A 26,478-nucleotide genomic window follows, 5' to 3' on the forward strand; every position below is an offset into this window, starting at 1 on the left:
TAACTTATTGTAAAATAAGAGAATAATAACAAAGTGGGGAATAGAGAGTAGAGAGTGAATGCTATTCAGTTGTGTCATTCAAAAGTTCCAATGACCACTATTTATAAAGTTTACAAGATATGAAACAGGTAACTATATGGAGAAGATAATGGAGAAAAATATATTTAGGGATATGTAATCTATGAACATCTATATCTAATTCAAATATTTATAATACATATCAAATATCACTAAGCTACACTCCTTCTAGCAAGATTAAACACGTGTGACAATTGGGGAGGGGGCATTTCAACCACTCCGTGAAAATCATTTATTTTTATTTTATGAATGAAAATTAAAGTAAATGATGGAATTTTTTTTATGGAACTTATGTGAGGCTCTAGCTAAATTTTTGATATTGGAAACGGCAGGACCCTCAGAATGATAAACAGTAAACCGTCAAGGCACGACGGTCAAGCGAAGGGCAAAACCTGCAAAACAAAAATTCGTTATAGGCTGAGCCGTGGAGCTCGCTTTCTTTAAGACGTTTCGCGGCTCTACCCAAGTGTGCAAGCAGGTCTGAAAAGTGCCACGTCGTTCCCAGGATAAAACAGCCAGATGAAACCCGATAAAAAATGCACCATTACTGACCGGAACACACACCTTTTCTAAACCTGCAAAATAGAAACTCGTCATAGGTTGAGTCATGGAGCTCGCTCTCTTTAAGACGTTTCGCGGCTCTGCCCAAGTGTGTAAGCAGGTCTGAAAAGTACCACGTCGTCCCTAGGATAAAACAGTCAAATGAAACCCGATCGAAAATGCACCATTACCAACCGGAACATACACCTTTTCTAAACTTGCAAAACAGAAACTCGTCATAGGCTGAGTTTGGAGCTCGCTCTCTTTAAGACGTTTCGCGGCTCTGCCCAAGTGTGCAAGCAGGTCTTAAAAGTGCCACGTCGTCCCCAGGATAAAACAACCAAATGAAACCCGATCGAAAATGCACCATTACCGACCGAAACATATCTTTTCTAAACTTACTGCTCGGAACGCTAAGATGGAGGAGGAGAGGAAAAAATGAAGTGGGAAATAAAGAAATGAATTCAGTGTTACGAACTGCTGAAGGTCTCACCTTTTATAGGCTTTCAGCGTCGAACTGTAGGGAGCGAGAAGGATGCTCCGCCACAGAACGTACACGGATGAACGGGATAGGTGGATGGATCGGGCGAATGAACAAACCGTTTCCTCCTTTTTTCTAGTTAAAAAATAAAAAAAGTAATAATAAAAAATAAAAAAATATTTTTTATTGAGTCCAATTGGTCAGGTGAGGCATGCATGTGGGATGTCTATCAAACCCACATTGGTCTATCTCCTCAATCCCTCCAAAACATGGATACCCCTTGGGGTCCAAATCTAAAACACAAGGTTGGAGTACATAAAGGAGACTTCGAACACCAAATTTTCCAATGTGGGGATTCTTCAACAAAAAAAAGTTGGTTCCCTCTAGTTTTGAAAGTTAAATTTTCATCCAATAGTTGGATTTCTTTTTACACTACTATGCTATGAATAGTATTCTCATTAATTGATTATCATGTTAGAGTTTAAAGATTATGATTAGTCCAACGACATAAATAAATTTTTATTAAAAGAAAAGGACTAATGTGCATATAGAGAATATTGAGAATAAAGGGCAGGTACTATACCTAAAAGAATGTCAAAATAAATAAACAAATATATTATATAATTAAACTATTATGAGATTCACAATCCACAATTAGTTTCGTGGTATTCATTTGTTGTTATATGTTATGTGGTTGTCAAATTTAAGAATTGTGGTTTACTAATGACATTCTTTCTATTTTCTGCTTTTTTAGCATTTTTTTCTCCATTTATCGTTTCGCATTTTTTCAGAAAATAATTTTAAGATGATGCACAAAAATCAAGGTCTCTTTTAATAACATTTTAACCTCAAACTCTTGTTTTCTCTTTTCTTTTCCCCAAAAATAGAGACGTTTTGTAATCATTCTTATTTTTTATTCTTTTTAGCCTTGTTTTCAAAAGTGTGCACAAATTTTGGAAGCATTCAAATCAATTTTCTTGATTCTTATTTCTATTCTATTTTTTTTTTTCTAAATATAAATAAAAGTATTATTCTTTTCATCCTTTAACTAATAAAAAGTTTGAATATTTAGTTAAAAAATAATTTTCTTTTTCAAATTTTACATTGTTATAGTTAATTTCGGACCAGCAAAAGGTCAAAGACCAAGATCAAGAGAATTACCTAGCCCAGGAAATGGACCTGAGACTGGCTAAAGAGCAGATCCAGGAGAGTTCCAATAAATAAAGGGAGGATATGTTAGGCCTAAAAGAGCCCGCTTGACTCGCCTCAGCCTCAAAGGCCGAGGCCAAAGCCAATGTGGGCTTTAAGCACCCAAGGCCCGCCTCGACTGAGGCCATAAAATCTCCTATAGTGAGGTCGATCCGGATCGACCCTATTCGTGGGAACATCCATAGCAGCCCAATCTCAAGCCCCACATGTCCGATTTAAAAGTAGTAAAAGGAAATAGATCTTCTTCTCCAATTGGGAAAAGGAAGACTTCTATGGCTCAACTATAAATCAAACATGACAACCCCATGAAAGGTAAGCTTATCTCCTCCATAAAAAAATATTTGACGTGAAATTTGTGCAAAATATTGACTTAAGCATTGGAATGTCTGTGGCAAGTACCACACTGGTGTGTTACCCTTCTAATTATCTTGCAGGTAATTTCCTCTCCTAAAATAAAAATTCATAGTTGAAGACACATGAAAGTTAGGTAAGTTCCCTTGGCCAGATTTTGCCATCCACAGTTGGTGTTGTATGTGGGAAAAGTGTGACACCTGCAAAAAAGTCTCAAGAACACGCCATTTAAGTGAAGAAAAAAATGAGTCGACAAGAGAACAACAACCTTTTCTACAAATCAAAGAATCGCCTTTATAGGCAAGAATGCACAACTCACTCAAAATTTAGGTCATGTCACCTATAGTCATTCTGGTGAAATGTAAGTGATAGCTTATAGAAATACAAGCTATTGTAGCCTTTTACTTAGAATTATGAGGCATAATAAGCAAAATATGTGTTAATAATACCTAGAATTCATGTAGAAAAGTGAGCTTACGTCGACCAGCACCAGAAATCCTCACTAACCTTATATCATGCGTTATTATGCATCAAAGCGTCTATTTTTACAACCATTGCAGGAATTGGCCACATGTGTCGATCTTAGACCGCCACAAGAGTAATCACATGCATTTTCATAAGATTATTTGTCGTATGGAATGTTGCGTCCACAAAGTGATAATCGTAATGGAAGATTGATCGCCAAGTGGGTGGAATGCATTGATACTTCAAGAGAAACAAGCTTGAATGCATACCTTGGGAGTATCAACAAGATCAGGTGATGTTGACATTTTCCATACCGTGACAAAGATAGCAGTGAGTTAGAATGAAATCATCAATGCTGTTGGCGTTTTAGTTCTATAAATAGCACCTTGGATATTCACTTCAAATCATCTGAGTTTTTGCCTTAAGGTAGATCCATCTTATCACAGATGAGAGCATAAGCAAGATAGTCTTTGAGGATTCTTCACCTCCACATCCCCTTCCAAGTGACAATTGGAGTTTCGCCAGAGATAAAGCTCGAGAGAGACTTCTCCACCATCCATCCATGGTGCCACTAGCAGCCTTAACGCATTTCGGATGAAAAAGCAAGAGATTGCTTGCATCTAGCCTCCCACCTCTCCTCTTATCTTTGTATTGTATTACATTTTGGCTTATGACATTAATACATTTTGTAATTAATGCATATCTTAGTTCCTTTAGCACCATCTTCATCATCTTCTTTGTCTTTATCATCGTCTACATTCATCATTTAGTTAAGTATCAAAGACAATCGTATACTCAATCGTGTAACCTAGAGAAAGGACACATGTAGCAACCCACCGAGAGGTGTGCGTTGCACGAGTATAGTGAGTTAATCCTCTTTGCTTTATATAAGATTGTCGCAATGCTTGTCTATGAGTTGATTAGCTACAACTAACTGCCCAAGAGAGTAAGTAGGGGAACACACTAAAGCAAAGTAATCTTTGTTCCTAGAGATAGAAGCAACCTTATGCTCGACGCAACCATACATTATAGAAATATAAGCATGCGGATGTCCACCGAAAGGTGCGCGATGCATTAGTGTAGCTAGCTGGGATTACTCGAGCGACCAAACATAATGAAGTCATCTTATTATGCATCAACTGTTGCTGCATCTCTACTAATTTCTTAGTTAAACTTCCATTACTCAATCTGTTTAGTGAGGAGTAGGAGTAGTGCATAATCCTTTAACTTCTGTCTTTTTACTTTTATTCATCACCTCAAATGCATTACTTCACAAACACAGTTACAAGTCCCTGTGTTCGAACTTGGATCATCCCGAGAAACTTGCGTTCTCGTTATACTTGGCGAGAAAGCAAGAAAGCTTGTGATAGGAACGCATGGTCATTGCATACGAGCTTAATGCATATTTCATATTTTCCAATGCAATGCATAACCGTCGACGCATGGAGATTAACGCCTAACATAAGACAAGCATATTTTCCTCTCCTAATTTCTAAATCAGTAGTAGGTCTCTATTATGAACGATATTATATAATGAGACTTGCCATTTCATGGTCTGGTCTTATACAAACTTCTTTATATAGAATATCATCGCTCACATGTCTCCACATGAATGATCAAGATCAGATCATATGTAGCACTTTACAACAATTGTAACATTTATAAAGCGGGCCATACTCGTAGTGTCACAAGGATAAAGTATCCTACCTTATCCATCTACTACAGACCATTTAGGTTATCACTTAAACATGATCCACCCGTATATCTCTACATACATGTTTAAGCTATAAGATAACCTTAGATGTTAATTTATTGGTTTGTGGATTAATGCAACTAAATGTCAAATAAAATATCACATATTTTATTAGAAAAATAAGATGTTTGTGTAATACAATTACAAACTATAGGACCCTACGATATTTAGGGCATCAACTCCAACATTTCTCATTACAGATATATTTCTGTGTCCATGGATATAAACCAATAACAGAAAGTTAGTCCTTCACGAGTGTTCCTATCTTCAACTATGTCAAATTATTGTTTTACCCTTAGGTTACCTCTGACTCTTTAAGTACCAGTGCTCTTTTATTGAACAACCTGTTTATGGTCCAACCAATAAACAGAAACTCCTTTGGGGCCAATGAAAGGTGTTGGGGAAAATAATTTGTTTGCGTTAATCGATATGCGTTGATGGTCATGCGATGATCATGCGTTGATCTGACGAATATGCAAAATGCATTAATCGTGTATGTGATGATCATGCGTTCTTGTCACAAGTTTTCTTGCTCTCTTTCCAAGTATAACGAGATCACAAGTTTTTCGGGATGATCCAAGGTCGAACACGGAGACTTACAACTAAAAGATGATCGTAAAGTAATGTGTTTGAGACGAAGAATAAAAATAAAAAGAAAGAAGATGATTAACTATGCGTTACTCCTACTCTGAGCTGAACAAACTGAACAATTGACGTTTGACTATGAGAATCGGTAGAGATGTGGCAACTATTAACGTGTAATGAGATGAATGGAGGAGTTATGGAGGAGATATCACCAAGTTCTTAAGTTTGGTCGCAAGTGTAATCTCAGCTTGCCACACTAACGCATCGCAAACTTCTCGGTGGTCAGCCACATGCTTTATATCTTTATAACGCATGGTTGCATTGAGCATAAGGTTACTCCTATCTCTAAGAACACGACTTACTTTGCTTAATGAGTTTCATTACTTACCCTCTCGGGCAGTTGGTTATAGCTACTCTGCTCATAGACAAGTATTGATATAGCCTTGCACTAAGGAAACAAGATTGACTCACTATACTCGCGCAACACACACCTCTTGGTGGTTTGCTACATGCGTCATATCTTTATGCCATATGATTGAGCATACGATAACTCTTGCAATCTGCACTTAACTCATTCTGGTGAAAGAAAAAGATGATAAAGTAGAAGAAGATGATGAAAATGGTGTTGAAAGAATTAAAGAGATGCATTGATTACAAAATATATTAATGTCTTAAGCCAAAATGTAATACAATACAGAGGTGAGAAGAAAGATGGATGGCAAGATTAGGTAATCTCTTGCTTCCATCAGATGTATGTCGAGGCTGCTGGTGGTGCAATGGATGGGTAGTGGAGTAGTCCCTCTCGAGCTTTATCTCAGGCAAAGCTCTGATCGTCAATCAGAGGAAGTTGTGGAAGTGAAAAACTCTAAAAAAATTTCTTGCTCATGCTCTTGTCTGTGATCATAGGAATCTGTCCAAGGAAGAAGTCCCGGATCCTTTGAACTTGGTCTCCAATGCTTTATTTATAGAGCCAAATGCCGACAGCTTTGATAATCCTGCTCTGAATCACTTCCATTACTAACACGGTAGGTGAGAATGTCATCATGATCTTATCTCTTTGATACTCCTGAGGCATGCGTTTATATTTGCTTCTCCTGAAGGATCAATGCGTTCCATCCCACTCTTTACAATCATACCTTCTATAATGGCTATCACTCTGTAGTTGTGGTATTTCATGCGACCAACTTTTATTCATTGAGATCAACGCATGTGATCAACTTTATGATGGTTTGGGATCAACGCATGCGATCGACTCCTGTGAAAACTACAAAATAGAAATTTTGACGCAAGATAACACATGATATAGGGTTAACGGGGATTTTTAGTGTTGATCAACGTAAGTTCATTATTTCACATGAATTATTAGCAATATCAACACATGTTCTGGTCATCAACCCTCATGATTCTAAGTAAAACGCTGAAATAGCTTGTATTTCTACAATCTATCAAGAGGATATGGCCCTTTGTTCAAGTCCCGGAGACGCCACTTAAGGGAACACTCATCTACTTACCCTGAAGACGGGAAAGAGTGAGTTCCATCTTGTATTATTATGTTCCTAGCTCTCCGCTAGGTCTTGTCCCCAAAATGGTAGGCTTATTAAGTCAACGAACTGGCCACTCTCACCCAATCAAAGGACAATCTCTCATTGACAGGAGTTCATAATATACTCATAATTAATACTAAGTTGCCTAGGTTATCCTAGTGAAATAGAAACCTAATTAGTCAACGATGTTATATCTAGTGGTTACTATTTTGCAGTCCGATCTTATGCTAACTCACTACATAGGATACCCCCACTCGCATGTCACCTACACAAACACATCGAATCATTGCGTTTGTATCAAATATAAAGTGAGTCGTATCTATAGTATTACCAGGATAAGGTACCCAACCTTATTTTTATACTATAGACCCTTTAGGTTGTATCTTGAACATTGATCCCTGTATGTCCCTACAAACAATTTAAGACTCATAAGGCAATCATGGATGTTAGTTTATTGGATTTAGGGTTATTAAGAAAAATAGAAAACAACATAACATTTATTGAATTAAAATCCATAACCATTTATTGATGACGGGCAATTAATAGCACTTACTATCTACGAGTTTTAGGGCATAAAACCCAACATGACTAATCATACTTCTTACCATATTTTTAAGCATTCTATTTTTTCTTTCTGCAACACCATTCATGCTAGGTTTGTCCGACATAGTGTATTACAAAACGATTTCACATTTCCTCTAGGTATTTGGCAAAGGGTCTTGGACGTTGCTCACCTGATCCATCATATCTAACGTAATATTCACCACCACGGTCAGATTTGACAGCTTTAATTTTCTTTTCAAGTTGAAGTTCAACTTCAGCTTTGAAAGACTAGAAAATATCCAAAGATTGAGACTTCTTATGAATTAATATAGGTTCCCATATCTTGAATGATCATCCATGAATGTAATAAAATATAGTTGTTCATTCCAAGAAGCCGTAGAGAATGGACCACAAATGTTTATATGTATTAGTTCTAAAACGTCTGGGCATCTATTGACACCTAATTCTCTTATATTTGTCTTTCTTTCTTTCCTTAATACATTCCACACAAACATCAAAGTTACTTAAATCAAGGGAATAAAAAATTCCATCCAAAACAAGTCTCAAAATTTTATATTTAGAGATGCGACCTAAACACTTGTGCCATAAAATAGCAGAATTCTCATTTAGTTACGCTTTGTACTACATAAATTAGATAACATGATCTTGTTAAATGAAGCAAAAAAAATCAAGCATATACAGATTATCAATTAAAGAACCGGTACCAATAAGCTTGGAATCTTGAAAAAGACTAACTTTATTATTTCATGAACAAGTAAAACCAAATTTGTCCAAACTGGAAATAGAAACTAGATTCTATCTAAATGACGTACAACAAAAGTCTCATTCAAATCTAAATAACAACCAGTGTTTAAATGTAATCTAAAATTCCCAAAAGCTTCAACTAAAACTACTTTGACATTGCCTACATAGATGAATCTTTCAACATCACTTGATGGTCGGCTCTGTAGGCAACCCTGCATTGATATACATATGTGAGTAGTAGTACCAAAATCTATTCGCAAAGTATCTATAGGTATATAAGCTAAATTAGCTTCAGAACAAACCAAAATAAGAAGTTTATCCTTCTTTATATGCCACTTGGTGTACTTAGGACAATTTTTCTTGATGTGACCTGAAAGAGTAAAACAACATGCAGCGGAAGTATCAAGGATCCATAAGCTTTCTAATTCACTAATTTTAGCAAAAACTAAAGCATGCTCTTCTAAAAAAAAGGGTTTTATGAACATACCTTTGATGAACTCTTCAAGATAACGCTTGTTCAGCTGCTGTTTGCCCTTGTTATCAACGTGAACCACCTCAAAGCCTTTCCTACTATGCTCTTGGAGTTTTAGGCAAAGTTGTGTGACTCAAGAACAGCTTGAAGATGTGGAAAAACTAGAAAAACTCACAGCAGCACAACTGAAGAAGATAGCTTCTTCTTCAGAGAATTTTTTTTCGAAATTCTGTTCATTATTTACTTCTCCAATAACTCCATTCTACTTTATATAATAGATGAACATGTAAAGTGATGGAGTGCATGGCTTGCAGCTCATGCTTGGAGAATCAAGGTCAAGAAGATAATGCATTTTGTGTGAGCATAAAGATGATGGTAATGGAAAATACCTATTTTCCATTTTTGTGCAATCTTGCAAACAATTTTCATTTTCTTTTTAAAACCAAAAATTATATTAAATCATCTTAATTCAAAATTTGATTTTCATAAATTAATTTAAAATAATAATTAATTTAATATCAAATATTAAATTAATTTTTGTACAATAATCATCTTTATCTATTTAAATCATATTTAAATATTTATTCTCTTGTTCCGTTTAATTTGAATGTTTCAAATTAATCTCTCAAGCTACCCTAAAGCTTATTCATTTACGAGCTAGTAGGGGACTTCGCGAACCTACAGATCATGGACTCCAACGATTCGAGATTAATCGGCTAAATTCATTAATCCGATCTAACCCTCATTCGTTAACTAATGGGACACTCCACTATAGCCCATGATTGAACTCTCATCACTGTTAGATATATTATGTGCACTTAATAACCATAATCAGTAAGTCGATTCTTCACAGGTTGTTTGTAATCACAGCTAGGTCAAAAATACCGTTTTACCCCTGTGACTACATTTTGTTCCTTAAGCTCCTACTGAACCTCTAATGAATAATTCTGATTCATAATCTCTATGAATCAAATCCTTTCTCTATCATGAGAAGGCGGGGCCCCGATTGTTCAAGACCTGGAGTCAGTACTTAAGAGAACAACCTATCTGCTAACCCTAAATAGGGTAGGAGTGAATTCTATCTTACAAGGCTATATCCCCAGCTATTCATCCGGTCTTATCCCCAAAATGGTAAGCTTATTGAGCAGTGCTGTTGGACTACTCTCACCGTTTGCAGATCAAAGGATAACCCCGAACAAACAGGAGTTCATAGTAGCTCAGGATTAAGATCGAGTTAACTTAGGTAATATAATAAATGAAATAGTCAGTTTTAATAATAAACGGTCGTTAGAAAGAAAATTGATTATTTTCGTGGTCCAGTCTATATGCAAACTCATTGCATAGGATGCCCCCACTCTCGTGTCTCAACATACACGATTTGTGGATCACATCGTTTGTAGCACTTTACAACTTCTTGTAACAACCACAGAGTGAGCCGCATCCAATAGCGTTACCAGGATGAGATACCCAATTTCATCCATATACTTATTAGACCATTTAGGCTATATACTGTCAACTTGATCCTGTTTATGTCACTACATAAAGTTATAGCATTCAAACTATAGCCAATGATGCACTTATTGGATTTTCTTAATAAGATGCAAAATCAACAAGTCATAGAAATGTTTAACATGAACTGCAAGTTCTAGGACATTCCCAACATGACCTTCCTTTTTGGAGAAAAAAACAAGATTTTCAGTAACTTGTTTCTTTCTCTTATTCTACTAAGATGTTCTTTTTGTAGCACTCATAGATTTCCTTTTCTTCTTAACACGAGAGTCGGTTGCTAAATGAGCACTTTCTGTCATTTCTTTTTTAATCATTTTTTCTTCTTGCACACATTGTGAGATAAGATCATTAATGTTTCATTTATCCTTATGACTATTATAGCTTATCATAAATTGAGTGAATTGTGGAAGAAGAGAGATAATTACTAGGTGTACGAGTAAATTTTTTTTATCTCGATATCAAGTGCCTTTAATTTACCTGCAAGATTGGACATTTCCATAATGTACTCCCTTATGTTCTCATTGCCCTTATACCTTATAGAAGTTAAAGAGGTTAAAAGACTACTTGCTTCCCTTTTTTATTTTTAGCGAAATATTTCTCAATTTGAGTAAGGAACTTATTGGCATTTTCACTTTTTGTGATAAAGCCCCGAAACCACTTCGGAATGGAGTCTCTAATGATCATTAAAGACATATGATTTGACTGTTCCCACTCTCTATATTAGCTGTACTTGACCGTTCTTCAGTAGAAGTAGGTTTATAGATCCTTAATGCAAGGTCTAAATCCATAGACCCAAAATATATCTCTAGGCTTTCCTTCCAAATCTTGAAGTTCGATCCCTTCAACTTAGGGATTGAACTCAGATTTCCAGATATTTGAGTAAGACCAATTGAAACAATAAACAACAAAACATATACTCACAATTCAAATATAACAAAATAATTTCACATATGTGGTGGGTCCCTTTAACAAGATACCTAGCACAACATTGATGTCCAATTTTTGGGCAAAAACATCATCTGTAAATAGAACTTTCAATGTAGTAATCAAAGTACTGACAATAAACTCTATAAAAAAAAATAGCGTTTCTTTGGAATGACTATTTTTCACATGAGCAATTCTTATAATTGTCACATATTCATTATCACATGCATACCTACAATTTGGTCAAATAATTATCTTCCTTTGGGTCGATAATTATCCACATAAATTCATGAATATGCACATCTTATATTTTATAATTAAATTAATCTAGATAACAGAGACTACTTTGGTAACATATTATTTTGACCAATTCAATCTAAAATATAAGACACAATAATATAATAATATATTGTACAAAAATAATTGAAGAAAAACATCATATTGTCTTTACCAAAATTCACCCAATAATTGCATACACATAATACAATTAAAGCAACATAAGCATGTGAATATCACCAAATATCATTAATCAATTTTATATTTAAATTCACCAAAATATCAATCAAATTTAAATTTAAATATTCCACATTTTTAGTTTTGTACCTATAATGCCAGCTTAGTTTTACACTAGTGATAACGAGTTTATATATTAAATTGAATATTATTTTTTTTAATTAATGAAATATTTTTACCGACGCTTACATATGTTGCAAAGATACTTGCAATGACCATTGATCCACATTTAGCAACAATTTTATATATTGCTAAAACTTAACTTTTATAGACGAATTTTCAACTTCACTATATAACACAATTAGCGACACACATGTGTTTCTAAAATTACATTTTTAGTAACATGTTAGCGTCAGCAAAAGTTACATTTTAGCGACGTGCAACAAGTGTCACTAAAACTTTTGACTACACAGCTATCGCAACATTCGCGACATGTCTCTTCACATTGCTAATATTTTTAGCAGTATTTTTTTTTTTCTTTTAGCAACGTGTTTTACTTGCCACTAAAAGCTATTTTTCTTGTAGTGCTTGAAATGGCAACCAATTATCCAATATAATCTATTGTACGTAGTTCAAAAGAAATATTCACTAACTAGATTAAAGATTCTTGAATCAACAACACACTGTCAAAACTTGAGTTTGATTAGACCACGAATCGCCCTCCGAAAAGCTGAAAAAGAATTTCTTTCTAACTTATCTCTCTGCCGCTCAATACTCTCTAGGCCTGCATGTTGTTACTTCAACCGACAACTGCTTTTGGTTTTGTACTTAAATCCTAATGGACATTTGAGCCTTAAAAGTGGGGCTTCACTGTTTATGTGAAATAACCCATCAAATCTCTCTTAGGTTGTGGAGAAACTTGTCATTCTTGCAGTAGAATGATAAAATTCAAGTTTTTCTTTGAGTACATCAACATCGATATTTTGAATACATGGACTTATCAATTTTTTTCTTATGGTTTTTAAAAAAATTTTAAGAAAGGAAGCTTCTTTGACCCTGAGGTCTTGAGTTTTGTCCATATTATTCTGTAGGATTGTGTGATCACCAAATTAGATCACTTGAATTCTTGTAATCCACTGAACGTCTCGACACAATATGAAAAATAAAAAATTCTTCAAGCATTAAATGTTCAATAAAAAGATGACGAGACAGATAACAAAATTAATGTGTTTGTTTGGACAATGGATCTTTAAAACTTTTTAAAGTATTTGATGGGTCATAATTTTTCATTTTAATATCTAATAAATTAATCAACTTAATTTCAATTTCATATCTAATAAATTTCTGATATTTTAATTCTTTCTTTTAAATATCATTGCGTCTATTATATATAAAATTAAATTGTGTAAGGATATTAAACTTTTAATTTTTTGGATTCAATATATTCGTGAATTTTCAAAATGTTAAAATCTATTAGACACAAAGTTGAAAGTTCATAAACTTGTTGATATAAAATCAAGGCCTATTAGACGTTTTAAATTTGTGAACCTATTGAATATAGAATTGAAAGTCTAAAGATTTATTTAACACAAAATTAAAATATATATAATTGAAAGTCTAAAGATTTATTTAACACAAAATTGAAACTATAATATACAAGTACAAATACATAGACATGATTGTAAGAAGGGATTTCTTTCAACAAAATATTACTTAGTTACTATACTTTTGGTTCCATTTCATAATTGCCTAATTATAGTCATTTTACTTTGAATAAATTTTAAAGTTAGTCATTGTGCTTTTACTAAATCTTAAATTTAGTCTGGGTAGTTTTAATAAGTTTCAAATTTAGTGCCAATAAATCATAAATTTACTCTTTGAAAGTTTTTTTTTTTAATTGAAATTGGTTAAAAATTAACAATAATTTATGTTAATAGATATTTTTTATTAGAAAAAGTCAATAATAAACTAAATCTATAAACTAATTTGAAGATATATTAAAAATACATAAACTAAAACAAAACAGAATTTTAAGAATATCAAAACCAAAATGGTATTAAAAGAGGTTAAAACACGATTTTTGTTTCTATACTTTAAAATTTTTTCAATTTTAGTCTACATAAAATCAATTTTCTAATTTTAATCATCTTAGTTTAAAAAAATCTTAAGGGTAAGATTTAAAGATTTAAGAAGTAAAATTGGAAAATTGGAATAACATAAACTAAAATGGAATAAAGTTATGAAGTTTTTTAAGGTTAAAAAGAAGCAAGAACGAAATTGGTTGTTTTGAAATGGGAAAATAAAAAGAAAGGATGTTCCCACCACCCAGTTGGAAATGAGAGAAAATGGTCAAACACGTGAAAGAAGTAGTTGAGGTGTGTGGTTAGTTTCAGACAACAACCGCTGACCCACCACAAAATTATGACATCAAAACAAACAATGTGAAGCGAGTAATAGATAGATACGAGGCCCTAACCCCAATCCACTTTATTCATTTCCAAACAAACCAACAACAATCATACGTAATGTGATGTCTGCAACTTTGAAATCTCTTTTTCTTTCTTTCCTTCTTTTTTTTTTTTTTTAACTTCATTATTGCTTTTAGATTTGACATACGAATCTGTTTCCTGTCGGTTGAAACCATTTAAGGTAGTTTCCACGATAACAAAACTTCAACAATAGTTATATTGTCATTAATCTTTTAAGGTGCATTTTGCTATGAATTGATTCTATTAATCGATAAAGTTGTTATTGAATATATGAATTGATTATTTCGTTTTAGAAATAAATCTAATAAACTAAGAGATCCATGGCTATTATATCAATACTTGAACTTTATGTGGAAACATAAGAGTGAATCAGATTCGAATAAATAGTCAAAATGATCTATAGTATACGCATAAGGTTGGATGTCTTATTCTGGTAACACTATCGGATGCGACCCACTCTGTAGTTGTTAAAAGAAATTGTAAAGTGCTACAAACGAAGTGATCCTGATTCGTTCATATGGTGACATAAGGAGTGGGGGCATCCTGTGCAATGAGTTTGCATAAGATCGAACCAAGAAATAAGTCACTCTTACTTTATAATGTTGTTTACTGCTTCAGATTGACTATTTCAAAACAATGACCTAGGTAACTTAAAACCTTAATCCTGGGCTAACTATGAACTCTTGTTTATTCGGGCTTATCCTTAAATTTTCATAGGTGAGGGTTGGCTCAACAGCACCAGCTCAATAAGCCTCCCATTTCAGGAGTAAGATAGAGTAGATAGCTGGGGACATAGGGTGCAAGATGAAATTCACTCCTACCCACTTTCAAGGGTAGTAGAGAGCTTGTTCCGTTAAGTGCTGATTTTGGGTCTTGAACAAAGGGTCCCACCCTCTCATTGTCCCGAGAGGGACTCAGTTTGATGATCAGATCACAAATCAATTGTTCATTAGATGATCAATGGGACTTAAGGAACAAGATGTAATCTTGGGGGTAAAACTATCTTTTGACCCAACCATTATTACGAACAACTTGTGAAGGGTTAACTTACTAATTATGGTTATATCGAGTGGATACAATATATCTACAGTGGGCGGAGTGCAACTACTCTGCTTTAGTGGAGTGACCCGATAGTTAATGAATGTGGGTTAATTCGGTGTAAAGAGTTTAGCCAATTAATCTCAGATCGTTGGAGTCCATGATCTATAGGTCCATTAGGTCCCCCTACTAGCTTACAAACGGATTAGCCTTAGAATAGCGTGATAAGTTTATTTCAAACGTTCAAATTCCAATTAAGGGAATTAGTATTATATGTGATATAATTACATGTTTAATTTTGGAATTAAACGTAATTGGAGAATCGATTAATATATAAATATGATTTAAATATTAATTCATGAATAGGGATTCATAGTAATGGAATGGATGGTAAATTAATTTAATATTTGATATTAAATTAATAGAATTAATTAAATTGTTTAATTAATATTAATTATTAATTTTATTAGAAAAATTTATTAATGAATTATTTTTTGTAAAATTAATAAAAATTTTAATTTTAATTAAAGAATTAAAATTAGAAAAAGTTTTGATTTTGAAAATCAATTTCAAAATTAAAAAAAAATTGAAAAATGGAAAAATCCAGATGTGGAATTTTCCCACTTTCAAGCAAGAAGGTCAATCACCTTCTTACACATAATTCCACCACCAAATTCAAGGAGTAGCTGGAATCACTTCCAGTGATTAGATTTGCATGAGAGTCATGTAATAAAACCACTCTTGATTGAGTGAAAAAGCTGAGGTAATTGCTAAATTGTTGAGTTTTTTAAGGTTAAAGTTGTTCTTCAACAAGCTGAAAAACCAGAAAACCTCTCCTCCAATTCTCTAAGTTCAAGCTTATTTTAAGTCCCACAACTTAATCTAAGGCTCTTAGAAAATAGTAAGGAAGCTCTAGTGGTGGTCTACGACAAGAATTGGAGAAGATTGCAGCTGAATTTCGAGTTTGAAAAGGATCTTCAAAGGTAAGTAATGAAACTTTCTTAATACCCCATGAACATGCTTATTTTGATGTCAAAATTGAGGAATTAGAATGCTTAATGATCTTGTTTTCTTTTGTTGCATATTTCTGTAAACTAATAACTCGTAACATAGCATTATTTAAGCATTCAATTCGAGTTAATTTTGGGTTGGTGGGTGTTTTCCATAAGTCGTATGAAAATGGTGAACTGATATGGTTTTTCTGAGTTTTGGCATTGATTTCTCTTCAATTATATTGTAATTCTTGTAATTGGCTCTTGATTGATGGGATTTAATGCGTGATTAAGTGTCTGTAATTCGATTGGAGTAGTTAGAGTTGCAATTAGGTTGTAATTCAATAAAAAGATGACGGGACAGATAAAAAATTAATGTGTTTGTGTTTGGATAATGGATCTTTAAAACTTTATAAAGTATTTGATGGGTCATAATTTTTCAATTTAATGTCTAATAAGTTAATCAACTTAATTTCAATTTTATGTCTAATAAATTTATGATATTCTTATTATTTTCTTAAAAAATCACCGAGTCAATTACATATAAAATTAAATTTTTTAAGGACATTAAACTTTTAATTTTTTGGATCCAATATATTCGTGAATTTTCAAAATTTTCAAAGTGTTAAAATCTATTAGACACAGAGTTGAAATCTCATAGACTTATGACACAAAATTGAGGCCTATTAGACATTTTCTTAAGTTTGTGAACCTATTGAAGGTAGAATTGAAAGTCTAAAGATTTATTGCACACAAAATTATAATATAGAAATGAAAGTTTAATGTTTTATTTAACACAAAATTAGAATATAGAATTGAAAGTCTAAAAATTTATTTAACAGAAAATTGAAAGTTAAAAAGATTAAAACTATAATATATAAGTGCAAATAATTTGTGTTTTAAAAAGATAAAATAATTTAAAATTATATCAATATTCTCATAGACATGATTGTAAGAAGGGATTATTTTTTTTACAAAATATTATTTTGGTTACTATACTTTTGGTTCCATTTTATAATTGCCTAATTATAGTCATTTTACTTTCAATAAATTTTAAAGTTAGTCATTGTGCTTTTACTAAATCTTAAATTTAGTCTATGTAGTTTTAATAAGTTTCAAATTTAATCCCAATAAATCTTAAATTTAATCTTTGAAAGCTTTTTTTAATTGATATTGGTTAAAATTTTGAACATTTTGATACATATTTTGAACATCTACGTGTTTCTAGTATGAGGATATATACCTTAAATAATCAAGTTAATTGACCTTCACTATTAAATAATTTGTTATGGTTAGATTGCCAGGATAGAGGCCTATGGATAAACAGAAGGAGCCTTAAGGACCCAATAGAGAGCTTAGTGGAGACTTACAAGACCCATGAAGGAGTCTAGAGGACGCTCAAAGAACCTATGAGGAAGCCTAAAGTGACCTCGTACGAGTCATGAAGGAGCTTGAAATGAGTTCGAATGACCCATGAGGGAGGGAGCTTAAAGGGATCTTTGAGAGTCTAGTAGAGTCTTAAAGGATGAATGAGAGAGTTTAGAGTGAGGTCAGGGGAGCCTAGATGACCCATGAAGGAGGGAGTCTAGAGGGAGTCATGAGGACCCATGAGGGAGCTTAGAGATAACTCAGAGGACTCATGAGAGAGCCTAGAGTGAGCTCAAAAGACCTATGAGGGAGCTTAAAGTAAGTTTCAAGGAGCCTAGCAGTAGCTTGAAGAACTCATGAGGAACCGAAAGTGAGCTCAGAGGACCCATGAGGGAGCCTAGAGTGAGCATAGAGAACCCATGAGGGTGGTTAAAGATAGATTAGAGAGCTCATGAGGGAGCCTAATGGAGGCTTAGAGGACCCATAAGGGAGCTCAGTTGTGCTCATGAAGGACTTGAGAGTCACATGAAGAATCTTGGAAGACTCATGGAAAATCTTGAAGAACTTCTGGAAGACTTCTACAGGACCCATGGAAAATTTAGGAGCACATGAGGGATCTTAGAGGGACCCATGGAATACCTCTTTAGGACTCATGTAAGAATTGTGTGTCACATGAGGGACCTTGGAGGATCCATGGAAGACCTTTGTAGGACCAATGGAGGACCTCATAGTAATTGAGTTTGAAACTATCAAAATTCTTTCAATGGGCCCGTGTCTACAATTTATTGTCTCTATTGGATTTAGTGTCCTAAATCTCGTATATCTTGTAGTTTGTACTATGAAAAAACAAATTATTTATTTAATAAAATAAAAGGTATTTTATTTGACATTCAGACTGCATTAATTCAATCCAATAAACTAAGATTCAAGGTTATGTGATGTCACTTGAACAGTATGTGGTAGACGTACAAGTGGTTCATGTTCAGGTTATAACTTAAAAGGTCTGTAGTAAATGGATAAGGTTGGGTGCCTTATCCTAGTAACACTGCGGATACAACCCACTTTGTAATTATTACATGAGTTGTAAATGTTACGAACAATATGATCCATATTGTTCATGTGGAGAAATGTGAGTAGGAGTATCCTATATAAAGAGTTTATACAAGATCGGACCACAAAATGATTAGTTTCTCTTTATAACACTGTTACTTGAAGAAACCTATTTCACTAAGATGACCATAGGTGACTTGACCTTAATCCTATGTGAGTTGTGAACTCTTGTTCATGAGGGCAATCCTTTGACCTGTATGGGTGAGAATGGCCAAGTTAACCAACTCAACAAGCCAACCATTTTGAGGATTTTTTCGAGTAAGGAGCTGGGAACATACCTACACAAGAAGAAATTCACTCATTCCCAATCATAAGGAAAACAGATAAATTTCTCCCTTAACAATTGATTCAAGGTCTTGAACAATGAGGCCTCAACCCCTCACTAGCCCTAGAAGTGTTAGTTTATAGTTGGACTATAAATTGTTTGTTCATTATAGGAATCAATGGTACTTAAGGAGTTATATGTAACTACAGGAGTGGTATTTTGTCCCAACTGTAGTTATGAGCAATTTATGAAGGGTCGACTAACTGTTGATTGGTTATATCCATGAAAAAAAATACATCTATAGTGCGAAGAGTGTAGCTATTGATTTTTAGTGGAATGATCCGTAGTTAATAAATATTGATTGATTTAATTAAAATGATTTAATTAAATTAATCTCATGTCATTAGAGCTCTGTAGGTCCATAAAGTCTCATTGTTAGCTCGCTGGGGATAGTATAAGGAATGATTTGAATTATTCAAATTAATTAAAAGAATTTTATATTAATATGATTAACATAAATTATAGTGAATTCGGATACATATGATATATATAATTCAAACTATATTATAAGAGAGATGTATTTTAATGATATTTAAATATTAGATTTATCTTAATTATATTGATAAAGAGATATATGCATATAGATATGTACATTTGTATGTTAATTAATTAATTAATCTTATACTAAATTTGATTTAGTATATAGTTATTTAATTTGTATGCTAGTTAATTAAATAATACTTAATTAATTAGCTAAAATGAGGAAAGTAGAAAACCTTGAAGAAGGGGTTGTCTTCTCTTCCTATAAATATACTATTGTAACCCTTTTTAGATCAAGGTTGGTTTTGTCAAAAATAACCTAGCCTCCACCCTTCCTCTCTAATCTCTCTTCTCCAAAAGAATTTCTCTCTAAAATTCATCCATCATAACAAGGTAGCCTTAGAGGTGGTGTTCTTGTTCGTTGGAAAGCTCGAGATTGATCATGACCTTTGGAGGGAAAAACGTGAAGAAGGAAAAGAATCCACAAGGGTGAGTTCATTTCTTCCCTTCTTCTTCACTAAAAGCATGATTAGGTCTTTTTGTATGTTTATCCTTTGAATATTTCCATGAGTTCAGTGAATTTATTTTCTCATAAAATTGTTTTACAAAATTGTAAGGTGATCACATGCTTACGCGAGAATTCGATTCCTTTCAATTGGTATCAGAGTTCATTCACTTTTTAGAAACAAAAATTGGTGAAAAAGGTGGGTTGTTTTCTGTACATTATGAATATGGGTTTGCGAATAGACGTTTTCGAATTTGGCACCTTAGATTACTATTTTTACTTGATTTGATTATGTACGAACCCATTGTTTCTGGGTATTTAATTCAGTAATCGAGTCTATAAATCTGAGTCACAAGTTTTACAAGTGTGCTGATGATCGGGATGAAAAATTGATGATCTGTACCCTAGCGTCGCTACACTCAGAGTCGCAAAGTAGAATGTTGGTTTTTTCAGTAGCGTTGCGACGCTCCGAGATGATTGACGCGTGTGAAGTTCGTTCAAATGATCGCGAGTTCGAGGCAGCCTTCTGTATATTTTTCTTGGCAGCTGTTTTTCATTGTTTTTAGTTGTAATTTTATATTTTAATTAATTATATTAATATAAATTAGTTATATTAATCTAATTAATTTTTAGGATTGCCCATCGATCTATGCCGCTATTTAATTTAATTTTCATGTGATGTATGATTAAATTAGTAATATGCATAATGTATGTCATATAGTTTAAAATCCCACCATAGGATAAACATGATTCATGCATCTTTTTCAATATAAATGTTATATTTATATGATTGCATGATTAATTAAGCATGTTCATGCATCATACTATAATATAATTGTTATATAGCATGATAGCATGTGAATTATTTTCATTAATAATAATCTAATTGTTATATTGTTTAATGAAAATGAATATGTATGTTTATTTTCATGGATGATAATTATAAGTGTTATTATTATTAAATGAAAATAAACTTTGTATTGAGCATGACATTACGTAGACAAATATAATTGTTATATTTGATCAATGTCATTAGATGCAAATTATTGGTTTTAATAATTTCATTATTTTATAATGGTTATAAGTTTAACGAACTAGATTAAAATCTATAAATCAAGAGTTGCATGCAAACATAGGTCCAAATTAATTTTAAATGATTTTAAATTGATTCACCTAGACTTATGTTAAAGGTATTTCTAATATGATTAGAAATAGGTTAATCTTTTATTTTGTTTTAATAGGATTAAAATGAATTCTGTAAAAAATTAAATTTATTAAAATAATTGTCTATACAAGACCTTTGTCCAAAGAACGTTATGTCTAGGCTGGGGTATGTAAGTTGACAGAAACGGAACACTCTACCTGGGAACCGACCTGAAAAGTGAATTAGTCAGATATTTTATAAGCATGCAATAAATGTTTTTGTTTATTAAAGAGTTTAATAAACAAAATCACATTTTAATAAAATATTCAATATAAACATTATATTGAGCAAATTAATAAGGACTTAGTTAAATTATTTAGCCATCTTTTTCTTAGTTAATAAATCCATTTTTTTAAAACATTTATTGGGAGGGAAAAAATGTAGATGATATCTTATTTTTCTACTCACGTTCTCCTTAAAAGTTCACAAGGTGAGACTCATGCTCGGCCTCGTGGTGCCCTGGGCGCATCCTCCCTTAGGAAGGTGTTTGCATGGGTCAATATCAAGATGAATGGAGAAAGTATTTTATAGTAATTGGGAAAATGTCGTCTTTCAACACATCCTGCGGTCTTTTTCATTGGTGGTCTCTTTCATTGGTTTGAAATTTTTCTCCATGCTCGGACTCGTGGCATCTTACGAGTGTCCTCCTTAGGAAGGTGTTTGCATGGAAAAAGGGACATAACAAACTCCAGAAATGAATAAGATCGCTATAATCAATTGCATCAATTACATTCTACCTTGAGGCAGACTAGATGGGGTGGGATTATAGGACTGAAAATGAAGGGTTACACTTACAAGAAAACATTAAGGTAGTTAATGATTTGTAGACCGAATCAATAGTAATTAAATATTATAGGAATAAGAGTTATTCTGATGTAATATTTGATTGAGAATATCTCAGTTCAGTGAAAGAGTAACTATCACCCCGTGGTGACATTTATTCTAAATCACTAAAGTATCATTGCCAAACAAAATGATGTTGAGCTTCATTATTTCTTTTGTTAAACTGATTGGATTAAAGTGAATTTTTGCATAATTTTCTAAATATAAGTAATTTGTTTTGTATCAACAAAATGATTAGGGCTACACTAAACCTTCTTAAAACTGAAAAATTAACTGGAGAAAATTATACAACTTGGAAGAATACGATAGATACTGTTTTGGTCATAGACGACTTTAAATTCATTATGACAAAAGAATGTCCTCCAGTCCCTGGGCCCAACGCGTCACGAAATGTTTATAATGCTTATGAGAGGTGGATTAAGGCCAATGTTAAGGCCAAAGTCTACATTTTGGCATGCTTAACTGAAGTCTTGATAAAAAAGCATGAGACCATGATCACTGCACACAAGGTTGTTCGTGACCTTTGGAGGGAAAAACGTGAAAAAGGAAAATAATCCTCAAGGGTGAGTTCATTTCTTCCCTTCTTCTTCATTAGAAGAATGCTTAGGTCTTTTTGTATGTTTATCCTTTGAATATTTCCAAGAGTTCATTGATTTTAGTTTCTCATACCATCGTTTTTCAAAATTGTAAGACGATCACACGCTTCCACAAGAATTCGATTCCCTACAATCTCCATCGGCAAAAGTGGGTTATTTTCGATGGTGTATTGCACTCCGTCGACATCAGGTCAGATTTTTCGACACCATATGGGAGGTGTTGACAGTTCTAAAAGTAAAACATAATTTTGTTTCCCCTTCCCCGTCCCCAATTTTTTATCCAGCCTACGTCTTCTGCCTCTCTCCTTTCTTCGAGTGTGCCGCTACCCACCTCTCCCTCTCCCTCATTCAAAAGTTGCCACCTCTTCTCCCACTCTCTTTCGTCTGAATCCTCAGCCCTCTCTCCACCTTGAAGAGAACCGTGAGATCTGCAGCGGAATCGGGATCGGTCCCAATTTTCAATTTTCATAGCATTGAATATAGAGAAGAATAATTATGCATTTTAAGGTTCTACAACATGCTTATCATAGAAGGAATTAGGGAAGAATATAAAAAACTTACTTTTGAAGCCAAAAGGTCTTCACGTATTCCCTTGATCTAGTCAGGAACTCTTCTATCTCCAAAAACTCGTAGTAACCCAAATGACTATCACCATAAGAAAACCTCATGTATTCTCCTTAGGGGATGAGAATAAGCAGGAGTGGTGAACTCTGTTAAGATTTATGGAAGAAGGAAAGAATTTTGAGAGGAAGAGGAAAACTTTTTTCTTCTGTGTGTTCTCTTGGAAAGATTTCCAGAGAGAACTTTTCTTCTTCAGAAGCAAGAGAGAGAGAGAAAAACAAACTTATGGTAACTCCTTCTTTCACATCATGATAGACTGAGAGATAATTAACTCCCTCCCTTTAATTTTGAAATTTTAAATTTAAATAAAATAAATTTAATTTTAAGATATTATATATATATATATATATTATAACTAAATTATATGTGTATATAACTATATGTTTTATCAAATATAATATAGCCTATAGCTTTTATTTCTCTCAATCATTTATGATATTTAGTATAAATCACTATACTAAATTAATTATATGAAATCTCATCCATGCAACTAGTATTTGAATCACATTCAAATATTTAAATTCTCTCAAAATATACTTTATATTATAGTGTATCAAATACATTTTATTAATTATATCACATATAATTAATTTTCTCAATTAATTTGAACAATTCAAATTAATCCAAAATTACTTCTCAATAATCCCTATTGAGCTACAGAGGGAACCTTATGGACCTATAGATTGAAGCTCCAATGGTACTTGAATAATTAATTAAACTCCTTTAAGTAAATTATTCAACATCCATTAATTGTCGGTCACTCCATTAAAGACCCACAGTTGCACTCTTCGCACTATAAATATATTTATGTGTTTATTGGATATAACCAATGAACAATGTGATGACCATTCATAAATCGCTCGTAAGTATAGTTGGACCAAAATTACCGTTTTGCCCCTGTAATTACATCTAACTCCTTAAGTACCACTAATCCCTCTAATGAACAATAAGTCATAGTCCAACTATGACAAAATCCCTCTCGAACGAAGAAAGGGTGTGCCCACATTGTTCAATCCTCAGAATCAGCCATTCAGGGAGCAATTTATCTATTTACCCTGACATCAAGGAATGAGTGAATTTTGGCTTGTGTAGCTATGTTTCGAGCTCCCTAATTAGACAAATACCCAAAATGGTAAGCATATTGAGTCGGCAATCTGGCCACTCTCACCCATGCAAATCAAAGGACCACCTTCTAGGCTCTTCACAACTCACTTAGGATTCAGGTCATGTTACCTATGGTCATCCTGGTGAAATGTAAGTCTCTATTACTAACTGTATTATATAATGAGACTAGTCATTTTGTGGTCTGGTCTTATGCAAAGTATTTGTATAGGATACCCTCGCTCATATATCTCCACATGAATGATCAGAATCAGATCATATATAGCACTTTACATTTGTAACATCTACAAAGCGTGTCGTATCCGTAGTGTCATTAGGATAAAGTACCCAGCCTTATCCATGTACTATAGATTATTTAGGTTATCATTTAAATATGATCCACCTGTATGTCTCTACATACATGTTTAAATTACATAAAATAACCTAGGATCTTTGTTTATTGGATTGAGTGTATGCTCATAAAATAACAATTATTATAATAATAATAGTTTATTTATATAAAGTTTACAAACTATGAGAATATAAAAGAGATTTAGGACACCAATCTCAACAATCTCTCACTTGTCCTAAATCTTAGGGAGCCAAATATATAATATAAATAATGTACAAAATATAATGAACTAGGTCATACATATATCCCAGTAACATCTCTCACTTGCCCTAGACAACATGTCGCATATCCTGTAGACCTAGATTTTCTAGATAACCCTCGAACACTTTAGCAATGAGAACCTTTGTAAACAGATCTACAATGTTGTGCTCTAAAACAATCTTCATGACAATCCGTCACCTCGCAGCACAATCTCCCGAATCAAGTGATATTTCTGCTCAATGTGTTTTCCTCTTCGATGACTCGTAGGTTCCTTAGAATTTGCCACAGCACCACTATTATCACAATAAAGTGTGATGGGCAAAGACATATTTGAAACAATTGCCAAATCAATAAGAAGGATATGGAATACAATCTATATTATAATATTTGGACAAGAAATGATATATATTACAATCTACATTATAATATTTGGACAAGAAATGATATATGTTATTGGATGACGTATATGTAATTCCCAATCTATATTATGACAATATTATTATGCATGCAAACATATAGTCTAACACTTATATTATATAATGCATGAGCATGCTCTAAAATAAATTATGCAACTATATATTATAACATTTATAATATAGATGATGCATGAATAATGCATAACCTATGGTGGGATTTTACTACATGGCATACATTATGACATATATGAAGGAACTCTGATGAGGAGAACCTTGAGTGGAAGCGGATCGACCAAATTCCATTAATTATCAAATACTAAATTTACAATAAATATACAAATAGATATGCATTTAAAATTAAATTGTAGCATGCTATTCAAGAAAAAGGGTTAGAATTTCACCTTTGAAGACCTTTTTCTTCAAAAATCGTCCCTCGAACGGACACAAACTTTTTTGAAGACCTTCTGCAAAATAACCTCGAATAGAAACTCAGACATAACCACAATGGAGTCCTCAGTATTCTTAAGGTGAGAACCAGGAGTGGTGGGCTCTGACTATTTTGGTTAGGAGGGAAAAGTCTTAAGGTGGAGGAAAAAGAAGATTGAGAGCTTTTCACACACAACTCAAAGATACAGAACTTTTCTGTTAAAACTCTCTCAATCGTTCAACCAAGTTCAACTTGGAAAAAAAAAAACTGTTTTTCTTTTATTTTGTTATTGCCAAATTGAATAACCACCCCACTAAAGAGGGTGGAGAGAAAAGATAGGGAATAGAGTTGTAACTCCCTTCCTTATTATTCAAATAATAATAATATAGTATAAATAAATATGATAACTAATTTATCATATTATATCTATATTAAATTATATGTTATATCAAATATAACATATAACCTATAGTTTTAATATTGTATCATATACATTATAAACTATAGATTATTTTCTCTATTTTATGGCATTTAATATAAATCATATTTATATTAAATTTAATAACTATTAATCATATTCATAGAAAATAAATTGTAACGTCCTATTTCAATAAATCATATTTATATTAAATCACCATGAAACAATTATGTAAGGAGAGGACCCTTGATGTAACGTCC

Source organism: Benincasa hispida, chromosome 8 (assembly GCF_027475165.1).
Source record: "Benincasa hispida cultivar pf3 chromosome 8, pf3_genome.v1.1, whole genome shotgun sequence".
Taxonomy (NCBI): Eukaryota; Viridiplantae; Streptophyta; class Magnoliopsida; order Cucurbitales; family Cucurbitaceae; genus Benincasa; species Benincasa hispida.